This window comes from Taudactylus pleione, unplaced genomic scaffold, assembly GCF_031769625.1.
Source record: "Taudactylus pleione unplaced genomic scaffold, aTauple2 ptg000037l, whole genome shotgun sequence".
NCBI lineage: Eukaryota > Metazoa > Chordata > Amphibia > Anura > Myobatrachidae > Taudactylus > Taudactylus pleione.
In genome coordinates, this window is record NW_028284439.1 from 9087868 (window position 1) to 9100098 (window position 12231).

The window sequence follows — 12231 nt, forward strand, 5'->3', positions numbered from 1 at the left end:
TTGTCTGTTATCTGTCATTTATTTTATTTACCATTTACTACCGACTTCATAAAACCAGTTTTACTGGCCTTAATTGAGAACCTCTGTTATAAGTAGGCTTAGTTTAATGTACTAAAATAATTGTATTTGTTACCTGTCAGATATAGTGTGTGGAGTGTGTCTTTCTAGACAACTGTTATCCACAACATACAGCTAATAGTGATGAAACGTAAATGACATAGTGGAGGGACAATCCAATACTTTACTCCAATCTGAAAACTGCTGTCTGCTTGTTAATCCGGGTACAACAAACCTTTTAATCTGCTCTTTATTGTCTGATGGAAGTCGAGGACAGGACAGACTCATGAAAGAGCAATCACAGAAGAATTGTAATAACTTGATTCACACTCATATGGACAGATTATCCTGCAAATGTAAGTAGAACAGACAATTATTATTCATTTCAGTCAATCTTTCAGAGTCACTTTTAGCCACCAGCAGACATTAGAAACACTAACTTTTGCAGTATGATTGCTGACCTTTGTGGGGATTTACTGATGGTCATACCATAGAGCAACAATAGCAATGTTTGTAATAACACGTTTTTGTTTTTTTTAATTCAGAAGAAAATTTATTTTAAAAAGATTATTATACAAAACAATTGTGGGCAGCTTAAACTGTGATACTGTCTAACTTGCCGATATAAATGGACGATTGAACGATTACAACATCGTAATCGTTCATTAATCATGCAGTACTCGTCTGGTAAAATGCCGGCAACGACCAATAATGCGCGCTATCGCTGGTCGTTGTCAGCATCGCTCATCGCCTGAACATGACGGTCAACCTGCCGATATTGTCAGGTTGTGCATGTTCAGGGGTGAGGGAGGGTGTCTGCACTGAACAACATATCGTTCAGTGTGGGCACTGCACAGTATAATGAACAACTTAACGATAACGATATCGTAATCATTCAGTCCTTCATTGTTGGCAAGTGGATACGCAGCTTTACAGATAAATAAGGAGTTCCTACACCTCTGGACCACACTGCCTAGAAACTGAATACCGGTAATAAGAAAGTTTTAGAATTCCAGATTATTAATAACATTTCCTAATATGTCGTACAAATAATATTGAATTGTTGAATAAAAATATCTGCTGATTTCAGATATAGCACTTGATGGTGGTCCCTGCTTTGGAAATCATACAGGCACAGCCTCTATTGGTCACCTTCAGTGCTGCTCGGCTCTCTCTGTGTATTCAATTTAGAGTAGATACAACTCAGACTTTCAATTACCAATGTATTGTTTACTAATAAGATAGTGATTCTATGCAGAAAAAATCTACATTCTATATGCGTCTATGTAAACACTGAAATAGAACAAACGGCACACTTGTGTGTTTTACAATGTAGCACACAATGTTTCCAAATTTGTTTCCATGCTAAATGTATATCTATATCTATATATGTATTACTAATAATATTTTATACAATAAAAAATTATAGAATTATAATTTTTAAAATATAAATTATTTTGTTGCACAATATATGGCATATTACCAATATAGCATGCTATATTGCTAATATAAAAAGTCCCTTTTAATAATTTTTTTTTGCATAAGGTAAGGTTCCTACATTTTTAGTCTAGCTATCGTTATACATAATATTTTACAATGACTTGCTTGTGTCATATATAACTAGAATCGGTTCCTTATTACTTTGTGGAAAGGCTCATTGTGTTGTTACATATTATGAATAGAGAAGGAGGTTACATATCATATTAGAAAATATTGATTATATTTTTTATATACGTTATTAGCAACAATACATGACTTGTAAACTGAATAATGTTATTGCCAATGAGATAAGACACTGTAGCTCCACATGACTCTTATTATCACATTATTTAGGGATTACTTTGGACAGGTTATTGATTATACAATTTACATTATCCAGTTGGTTTTCCACTGATAGTTATTTAGTGAATACTTCTATAAAATTTCCTGAAAGCATTTCTCATCATTTATGTGCAGCATTTGAAGGAACATAAGTGCTTTGCACTGGGCAATATCTGCTTTTTAATGACAGAATTTATAGGTTGATAAAAATTGGACAAAGGATCAGTTTGACACTAATTATAGCTACAATGCCACACTGCACAGGTGATGCAAGTTCAAGATCATTTTGTAGCTGCTGTCTATCCTTGATATCACAGTAAAGTACCAGATTTTACAAATTTTATTATTGGAAGTGGTGATTTTTTTGTTGTTGTTTTGTATTGCTTTAATAGGGAAAAGTGCACAGCACCTTTTTTGTTCTGTATGTTTTATGTGATTAAGACAAGATTTCTCGCCGCCCTAGGCAATGCTTCAGGCTGCTCCTCGCAGTACCCACATCCCAGCCACTAACACACTTGATTTTATTAAGGGCTGGCAAGTCAGATGTCCCATTGTCCAATGTAGAGTGCTGTCCAGGCTCCACTGCTGCCCCACTGCAGAATATCTAGAAGGCAAAGGGGTTCCAAATATTAGTTTTTGGATTAAAGAAAAAAAAATTGTCATATGCAGGCAACAGACACTTTGTGTGTATTGCATTTATTTAAAGGCACTGTCAAATGCCTTTATATCTGCACAATGCAAAAAAATTAAACCATGAAAATCTTCACTAGCTTTCCCCCTTGTGCTCTCTGCTGCCTACCAGCTTTTCCCTCATCATATGCCCCCTACTGCTCACCAGCTTTTGTCTCATATACCCTACCACCTACGTGGTAAGTATTTCTCTAAGGTTACTAGATTAGCTAGTGAGTGGGAACATGTTGGAGGGAAATGTGGGGAGGTGTGAGTGGCCTGTGGGGTGGTCTAGCGGCATGTGACTAGCTGAATAGCATGTTACGGAGTTTAGAAGTGGCATCTGAAGGAATGTGGAGGTTGAAATGTTTCAGCAAGTGAAGAGCAAATGTCATGCAATTTGAGCTATCTCACCTATCATAATCATGTCTGAAATATCTGTTTCTTGGAGCATGACATATGTACTTACAAACTACATTTTAACGCATTGCATTATTTTATTCTTTCTTTGTGTAAAGAATCGTGATGATGGTCTCAGATCTGCCATTGTGAAATAATGCCGTTTGATATGTGGTTTGCCCTTCATTAGATCTCACTGCTTACAAAACGAACATAAAAGCCATCGAGTATTCTAATCTGCATGCTGCTGCAAAAAAGATTATTTAATAATAGAACTATATGGTGTCTAAGCTGGATAATTGGCTGAGACAAGATCAGTTTAAAATTGGATCGCAGCGACGCCATCTTGCGACTGGCCGCAAGACGCCATCTTGGAAATGAGATCGCAAGACGCCATTTTGCGAATGGCCGCCTAAGCGCCATTTTAGATAAACTCACACTTTAGTACATGTGGCGATATTACTATTAGCATCATGCGATTGCATCTGTGACCATCGCCATAAGTTACGGCGATTCATCAAAAGCCCATTTCATGACTTTACGTAGTTTGGGTGCTCTGGATAAAGTGTGTGTATTATTATAATTCCCCTAAAGGATATATTTCAGAAATGGCTGTACAGTATGTCAAAATTGGATTGCATTAGCTCAACAGAGCAAATGGCCACGTGACAACTAGCCTGTGAAGACAAGCTTCATGGACATAACGTCTGCTCTCACTCCAGGTGGCCCTGCTCGAATACAGCAAGAGGGTCGTTTGTAGCACCTTACATTAGCAGGCTTCCTACAATAAAATACCTTCAAAGCCAAGAGTGTTATCTGAGGTTTGGGTCTTGTAGCTGTGCTAATTTGCATCTACACAGGCCTTGGGAGAACAAAGACCAGTATTTTGGAGCCTGAAAAGGGTGGGGGCTGCTGGGGCATGAGCAAGTCATGGAACTACAATGCTCAGCATTCCACACTGCTCTAGGGGTAGCTGAGAGCGAAGAAGTGCTCCCCATGTTGGTCTATGGTGGTCTCCCTCCACACAGAAGACCTCATTCAGAGTCAGTCGAAGTGGCCACACGGTCGTACGGGAAAAGGGGCCGGATATTCAAATGATTCCCTCGCAAGTTGCGTCCCTAAGTTCGGATCGGTAGCTGGCCGACCAAGGGGAGGAAGCGGTCGGAATGAAAAAAAATACGCCCCCTTCTCGTACGCATTGCACGTCATCTCCGGGCATATAAGGATTAATCAAGACCATCGGGAACCATCGAAACTGGTCGTAGAGCTTAAGGTTGACCATACCCTCTCTTAAGCTCTACGATCATGTTAGTGTAAAAACCTCCCATGTCACATGTGCCATGACGCTACTTTGTTAATTATGCACTCCCATAAACCGTATGCACTCCCATAAAACACCGTTCGCATAATTAGGCACGCCTGCGTTCGGATCTCCACTCCCCCGTTTTCAAGCACCTTCCCCTGTTACCACCCACAAACGCCTCATTCTGTCACTCAAACTACCAACCTGGCTGTGTTTAAGGAGAGAGAAATTTCTGATCGTAGCAGCTAGTTTGCGCACGCGCATTGCGAACTTTACGCATGCGCAGTATAGCGAACATCGGTGGCGTACGACCGTGCGGCCGCAACGACTGACTCTGAATGAGGTCCTGATTCTCTAAGACTTCAGATCAGCGTTATCTCTGTGCTCTAATGAATTCACGTGCCTGTAGAGGCTCATGCTATAATTGCATAATCACTGTGAGTTTAAGTGAGATTTAAGTGCACCATTTCTCATACACACATTAATACGCACAATTGCGCTGTTAACTAGTCGCATATTAGCGAATGCATAAGACCCTGTATGAAAACGCTGAATATTAGCTCCATGCACACGCATCTGCCCCAAGTTAACTAGCGTCTTTACATCAAACCCCACATACTCACACATTACATATTCACATACAAGGTTCCATAAGCTTTAAGGTATAAGATTCGAGTATGCATATTTATTATCATTGCTAGGAAATAAAGGTTATTCCGTAACTAAGGTTTTATACGTGATAAGTAAGCCATGTTTGGTATTGTACTGATTCGTACTCTCTCAACAATATTCCGGTAATATGGATGGGGAGATCGCAACATGCATTCTCAACTTATGGACCGCAGAGACTTCAAGCAACAAAATGTACATTATATGAACAACTGTTAGGATTTGCATGAGGCGGGAAACCAGAGACCACCAGTTGTTAGAGGCTGGATTGTGTCTATTTGAACCAACCTGTTAAATGCCTTGTAACATATGCCCTCTCCTTTAGGACCAATGGTATTAGCAACAAACTTCTCTATTGTGTTGTTTATTCCTGGGGGGTATAAATATGTGTGCTCTGACCCTGGGTTCCTAGTCTTCGTGCTGAATGCTGATTGACGAGGGGTTTCTTGCTGATGCCTACATCTGGACCAGAGAGCGCTGCGTATGTATAATTGTACTTGGGTCTGTATAATCTCTTTGCACTAAGATTATATGAGGATCATAGCGTGTAACTGCTGTACTTTTACTTGAATAATACTTTGTGCTTTGGAACCACAGGTTCTAGGTCTGGAGTCTTTATTTACTGTATGACTGCGTACGCAAATTAGCGTCATCCTTAGAAGTTTATAGGCAGGATATTAGAAGGTATAGGCAGGGGTATATAGAGGTTCAAATGCAGTATCGTTAATGGTTATGCTTCGTGCCCATGTTGAGGAGGAATGGTGCAGTACTTTATGTCAATCTACAGAAGGCACAAATTACGGGGACAATTCAATCAGCCGTAAGGGGGAAGAGCCCCCTTTTGACCCAAGCAAGCCCCGGACTTGAAGGTTTTTGTACTCAGTCCTATGAGGCTGTGAACAAAAATCAGCGAGTCTGGAACTACCATAAATGCTACATAAAACTGCACTTACTCGCACCGCCAGCTGACTCACAGCTAATTGAGTTTCCCCCTATGTCTGTGAATTAGCATGTTTAACTATGGTACATTGTTTATTCAATAATGTACTTACTTTTAGTTAGTATTGTCTACAAATTAAATATTACAGTTAAAACTGCAATACTTAGTAAATTGTGGACAAAAATACTTAGACATGATTATTTCTTAGCTTATTAGTTAATAATAGGTAATAAGTTTGCAATAAGAGAGTTATAGATATCCATCCTGTACATGAAACCATGTGTTATGACCCATATGTTAGGGTATATAGCACTACATAGTGCATATCCACCTGCCCAGCACTGAAAACAGTCTCCTAAGCAGCGGCGTTTCTAGATAGGAGGGGGCCCGTGTGCAGTCTCCGACACGGACCTCCTCCTCTCCGTCCGGCGGCCGGCTGCGCACTGAGGGCCTGATTCAGACCCGGACGCTATGCTGCGCTCGCTTGCATTGAATGATTTTTTGCAATCTGCGCATGCGTATGAGACGCAATGCGCGTGCGTGAACCAGTCATTGCGATGGGAAAGTGCTCACCAGTAGCCCGCAGTCGGGCCGCTATTTTCAGTGACAGTGCTATTTGTGGGTGGTAATAGGGGAAGGTGCTTGAAAACGGGGATGTGGATGTGTGAACGCAGGCGTGCCCGACCGTCAGAACAGCGTTTAATAGGTGTGCATAATTAGCAAAGTAGTGTCATTACATACGTGACTGTGTTGTATTTTAGCCAGAACTGCTCGCAATATTGTGGTGGGAAAAAGCTACCACAAGCGCTGCGAGCAGCTCCGATGGTTCTCGATGTTCCCGATTAATCCTACAACTCTCGGAGATGACGTGTGTTGCGAGTGGCAAAGGGGCGTCTTTATACAGGTGCGAGCGCATAGTGCGGCCGCTCGCTATTACTTAGTGGGCGGCTTTACGCGACGCAGTGTGAGCACATGATTTAAATAGCCGGCCCCTTTTAGCCAGCGAGCGGACGCAAATAGCGTCCGGGTCTGAATCAGGCCCTGAGCACCAATATTTGGAATTATTTTTTCCAGAATAGGGTCCTGAGCCAGAAGGTGCCAATATGTGATTTTGTAGGTGCACATTCCAAATGGACAGACACAAATTAAGTGAAACAACTTTATTTTGTACATCTCTCAAACAAAATCAATTTTTTGTCATAGAGATAGATGAATGAAGGACTTAATTTTGACATAACATCAGGTCATCTTGTAACACACACATTCCGCAGCATATATCCTAACCCACTGCTCCATGCTCCTTCCTCACTATCTGCCCCATCTGTGTCGCCCCTGTCTGTCTGCCCCTCCCCTTTAGAATATAAACTCTCGCGAGCAGGGCCCTTGTCCCTCACGTGATTCTTCTCCCCCTACTTATACTATCATGTACTTCTAACTCCCCAATTGGCACCTAACACTTGGTTGCTGACACCCTGCTTCTTGTGTTATGCAGATTTGTCTATAAACTATGTCCTTGTCCTGCATTGTTTTGTACTGCTAATAACTGTTTTTCTTGTGTGCTCATTTATGTACTGTGTAAGGCGCTGCGAACCTTTGTGGCGCCAAATAAATAAAGGATAATAATAATAAAAAATATCTACGTTTAATATACTGTATCTATTTATACTGGTAATTAAATTTAGATATGAAGGACAAACGGGCATATCCAGTTAGGTGCGAGTTTACCAAAAATCTCGCATCTACAGGGTTTTTCCCGCAGTTGCAATATTTCTGGTATTCAATTGGGTGCAGGGTTTTCGTGTTTTTTGAGTGCTCTTTTATTTTTTGGAGCAACTCCAGAGTAGGTCTAATTTTTCCTAAAATCCATATTTTAAGGAAAAAATATTGGCACTTACTCTGGAATCCTTTGGACACCCACTTAATGACTAATTAAGCAATTGGAAAGTTTCCACTTAGATGAATTAGATTGTAATTACTCACCTTCTGCAGAGTTGTCCTCTTCCTCCGCTTCCCCGACATAAGTCTTCTGCCTCTGTCTTCTCCAGCAGCGTGAGAGTGACAGGCCCACAGGGGTACAGGGTGAAATGTCCGTTTGGCCCCACTGCCTCAGGGGACCACCCCTTCCTCTAATGTCAGGTTCCAGACTGTACATTTGAATTATACATTGTTAATCTATTAGAGGTTCAGTTACATCAACTGTATTGGCTGGCCAAGTCTCTGTGGGGGCTGTCCGCACCCTCTGCAGTGAATGGCACATCCCTTAAGCATGGGTCCCTACCACTGCATTCCCCCAATGGGCCCTTAATGCCCCAGTCTGACACTTGTCAGTGTGTGTCTGACCCATACTTACCTACTTTTATTATCTGCTCCCCGGGAGGTGCCCGGACAGTAGACACAGCTGGCCACTTTGGAGGGGGAGGCGGGTTACTGTGTCATGTTTTCACATCATTTATCCCTGCTCCCTCCATACGGAGCTGTGATTCACAGGAAATATGCAGCAATTCCTGGCTATTATCTCGCCATCCTGCCCACTTCACTAGGAAGTGAGCGGGATGCGGGATATCCGGATACTCTTCTGGGGGTGTGGAGGCTCCCCAAAAATTGGGAAGCCTCCCACCACTTCTGGGAGAGTAGGTAAGTATGGTCTGACTCACTTCCAGTGTGTGTGTGTTAGGATCCGCGCTAGCGGATCATCTTGGTGGCAGGTCCCAGCTATACTTGTCACTGGGACACTGTATCTTGTCCTGATCCATGTTCTGGCTATTGCAGGCAGCCGGATTCTTGTCTTATCTGTGTTTAGCTCATAGCCTGTCATTTCTATCTGTCTGTGTGTTTGTCTCAGGTGCTCACTAATCACCTGTCTGTGTGCAGCTCAGGTGCACACTAGCCTGTGTTTAGGAATAGCTCTCTGCAGGAAATGGCTTTGATTGAACCCTGTATTTCTTAAGTTACAGCCAGCCTTGCACTCAGTGCCGGTTATAATGTCTGACTACCAGTGTATGTTGCTCTGTCCACAGTTACCTGAGTTCTTCCGAACGCGCATCAACCCGGGACTTTAGTCAGTGTAAACTGATTAACCCAGGTCCAGTGACCCGGGGATCCGACCAGTTAGCTTGCAGGGTTGAGCACGGGCTGTTCCTGTGTCACCCTGCAATGTAAACGACGTGACCAGGTCACAATGACTTGGGTCGCGCCGAATGCATCCCGATTGGCCGGCTTCAGTGGCGCTTGGAGATATCATCTCCAAGCGTCCACTGCCGGGCTGACCAGAACGGAGCAGTGCACCCCTCCCTGCCTCTGAACTGCTGTGGAGTAAGGTAAGAGGGTCGCGGAGGCAGAGGGAGGAGGAGAAGCGCTGCTCACCTGCGCCGGAGAGCTGGGTCAGTACTGACCCAGGTTCTGTGTCGCCGTGGTGTAAAAGGGGGTCTGTCCCGGGTTGGAACCGTGTTCCAAATCCCGAGTCAGACCCAGGACTTTGGTGTAAAAGGGGTATTAGGTAAATTTAATGCATCACGTTTGATTTACCACAAAGCATGTTTTAATTCTAAAAATGCATTCATCCTTATAATTTTTACACCATTTGTGGGTGAGTGTGCATGTGTGTGTATATATATATATATATATATATATACAGTCAGGTGCATAAATATTTGGACATTGACAGAATTTTCATATTTTGCCCTCTATTCACCACCACAATGGCTTTGAAATGAAACAAACAAGATGTGCTTTAACTGCAGACTTCAGATTTAATTTGAGGGTAATTACATCCAAATCAGGTGAACGCTGTAGGAATTACAACGGTTTCTATATGTGCCTCCCACTTTTTAAGGGACCAAAAGTAATGGGACAAACTAAACAATCCTAAATCTAACTTTCACTTTTTAATACTTTGTTGTAATTCTTACAGCGTTCACCTGCTTTGGATTTAATTACCCTCAAATAAAATCTGAAAGTCTGCAGTTAAAGCACATCTTGATTGTTTCATTTCAAAGCCATTGTGGTGGTGAATAGAGGCCAAAATGTTAAAATTCTGTCAATGTCCCAATATTTATGCACCTGACTGTATATATATATATATACTGTATATACACACACACACACACACATATGTGTATATATATATATATATATATATATATATAGAGCAATGTATGCAGATGGCACTGAAGGCATTTTTTATAAATAAGTAGACAGACCCGCTCCGGTTACATCAACGTTCCAGAACTTTTACTTAATGTTCTTTCATCAGGATATAAACATGAAGTAAATGTTCAGAAACGCTGGTGTAACTGGAGCTGTCTACTTATTGATAATAGATGCCTTGAGTGCCACCTGCATACATTGTTATATTATCCCTCACCCGTGAGAGGTAATCAGGACGGCACCAGGTGCAAGTATACCTATCAGCAAAGGAGTGCCGGCCATTTCTATCACTGTGTGTATGTATATATATATATATATATATATATATATATATATACTTTTTGCCTCCATGAAGATAGACATAGTATAAGAATTATTTTAAGTTTATTAGTCTATTATATGTTTAAGTACAGAGGGCCTGATTCAGAGATGTACGCTAATCTGATGGCAAGCGCACATCTCCGATGTTTGGAAGACTGCGCATGAGCAACAGGTGTATTGCGCATATGCAGCCCTCCGACTGCGAGCCCGCTCGCAGTGTGTCCCAGCCACAGTCTGATTGAAAGGCTGCGGCGTTTGGGAGGCGGAGTGGGGGCGTTCCCGGAAACGGGGGCATATCCAGTAGACTTCCTGGCCTCGCAAGCTGCCAGGACCCGGCCAGGCTGCGGGAAGCTTTAGCTCCCACAGCCTAGCCAATGGAACATCGGCCGATGGTCACGATTGTTTCGATGATGACCCTAGGCTGCGACCTGGGTCGCAGCGCTGGGATCACGCAAATGCAGCAAAGAGGTGTGTGACACCTCCTTCTGCATTTGCATTTTAATGGACGGAATTGCACAGCCACTTGTGTTCGGCTGTGCAATTCTGTCCATCTCTGAATCAGGCCCAGATTTTGCTTATTAAACAAAACAGAAACATTGGTAAACATCAGTTCCAGAGAACCAATGTTTATATCTAAATAATGTTTTGTATTCAAAGTTAAAAACATCGGTACTTCCAATGTTTTCTTTTGATGTCCCATCCAGTGTGTACTGTGACTGGGAGGGCCAGGAAGCAGGAACACAAGCTCAGGCAGCCCCTGTATTCCTCCTCCTCCCAGATTCCAGGAGACACATTGCCCTATCAGAGGCCGGGGGAGGGGCTGCTGTACTTATTACCACCCTCCTCCCTGCACTGAGGTTATTGTTATGCAATAATTTGTTATGTAGCTATCAGTCACTGGTGGTGGTGGCGTTTTTCTGTCCTTCTGTGCCTCCTTCATTGACAATCGACTCCACCCACTCCAGCCAGCCGTGCTGCGGGGGTATTGCGCACAGCTCCGCCATCAGGAGGCAGACAGCCAGTACTCTTGTACCGGGCCCTGACAGCTGAGGGACCCGACAGCCCGTGACCAAAGAGTTCTATGAATGAGTCATCACACAGTCAGCTGTGTGTGTGATGAGTCATTCATTAAAGGTGCCCACACACATACCGATTTGTACGATTTATGTACGATTTCCCTTGAAACTCTTCTCTGCAGCTCTGCACACGATCTGCACACGATTTGTTGTCCAATCTTCATACGATCTCTCCTGCATCCAGACTTTCACAGTGCATCGCCTCCTAGATTGTCAGATCTGCCCTACTGCACGGCAGATCTGACGATGCGATGTGCGACCAGCGGGGACGCGCATCGCATCGTGATCGTGAGTGGGGACTCACGATTTCCTCACGATTTTGGCATATTTTACACGATCTGTCGTTCAAATGCGTCAGAATTGGCCAGATCGGGTAAAATATTGCTATGTGTGTGGCCACCTTAAGTTCTCTAGCCAGCGCTAGCAGCTTCAGAACACACGGCACCAATGACCTGCTTCTGATACTGAGTGCAGCTGCAGGAGGACAAGATCATAATAAAGTTAGGAGCACTGGGCCCTCTCTGTCACAGACGGGTCCCCCCTCTCAGGACCTCACCAAATAAGTTTTATTCAAGCTCTGCTACCTCCATAGTTGCACCATCTTCAGCTCTCCTCCCCCCCTGCTCTCATTAGACAGAAACTGTGGGCACTGACTGCACTGAACAGAGAGTGACTGAGGTGCACACACAGAGGTGCCTCTGCCCCCCTCCCCCCTCCTCTACAATCTGCCCCCTTTACTATGCCTGAATCCTGATACTGCCCCCTACCCCCTTTACTATGCCTGAATCCTACCTCTGCCCCCTTTACTATGCCTGAATCCTGCCTCTCCT

General features: G+C 43.2%; 1 protein-coding gene across 1 annotated transcript in view; it reads left to right on the forward strand.

The window, feature by feature from the left end:
• The first annotated feature begins 349 nt into the window (after positions 1-349).
• SAMD7 (sterile alpha motif domain containing 7) overlaps positions 350-12231 on the forward strand; it is an 80758-nt gene continuing 68876 nt past the window's right edge. The window contains exon 1 of the mRNA XM_088452322.1: positions 350-413. The gene's annotated coding sequence lies outside the window, so the exon portion shown is untranslated. The remainder of the gene's footprint in view (positions 414-12231) is intronic.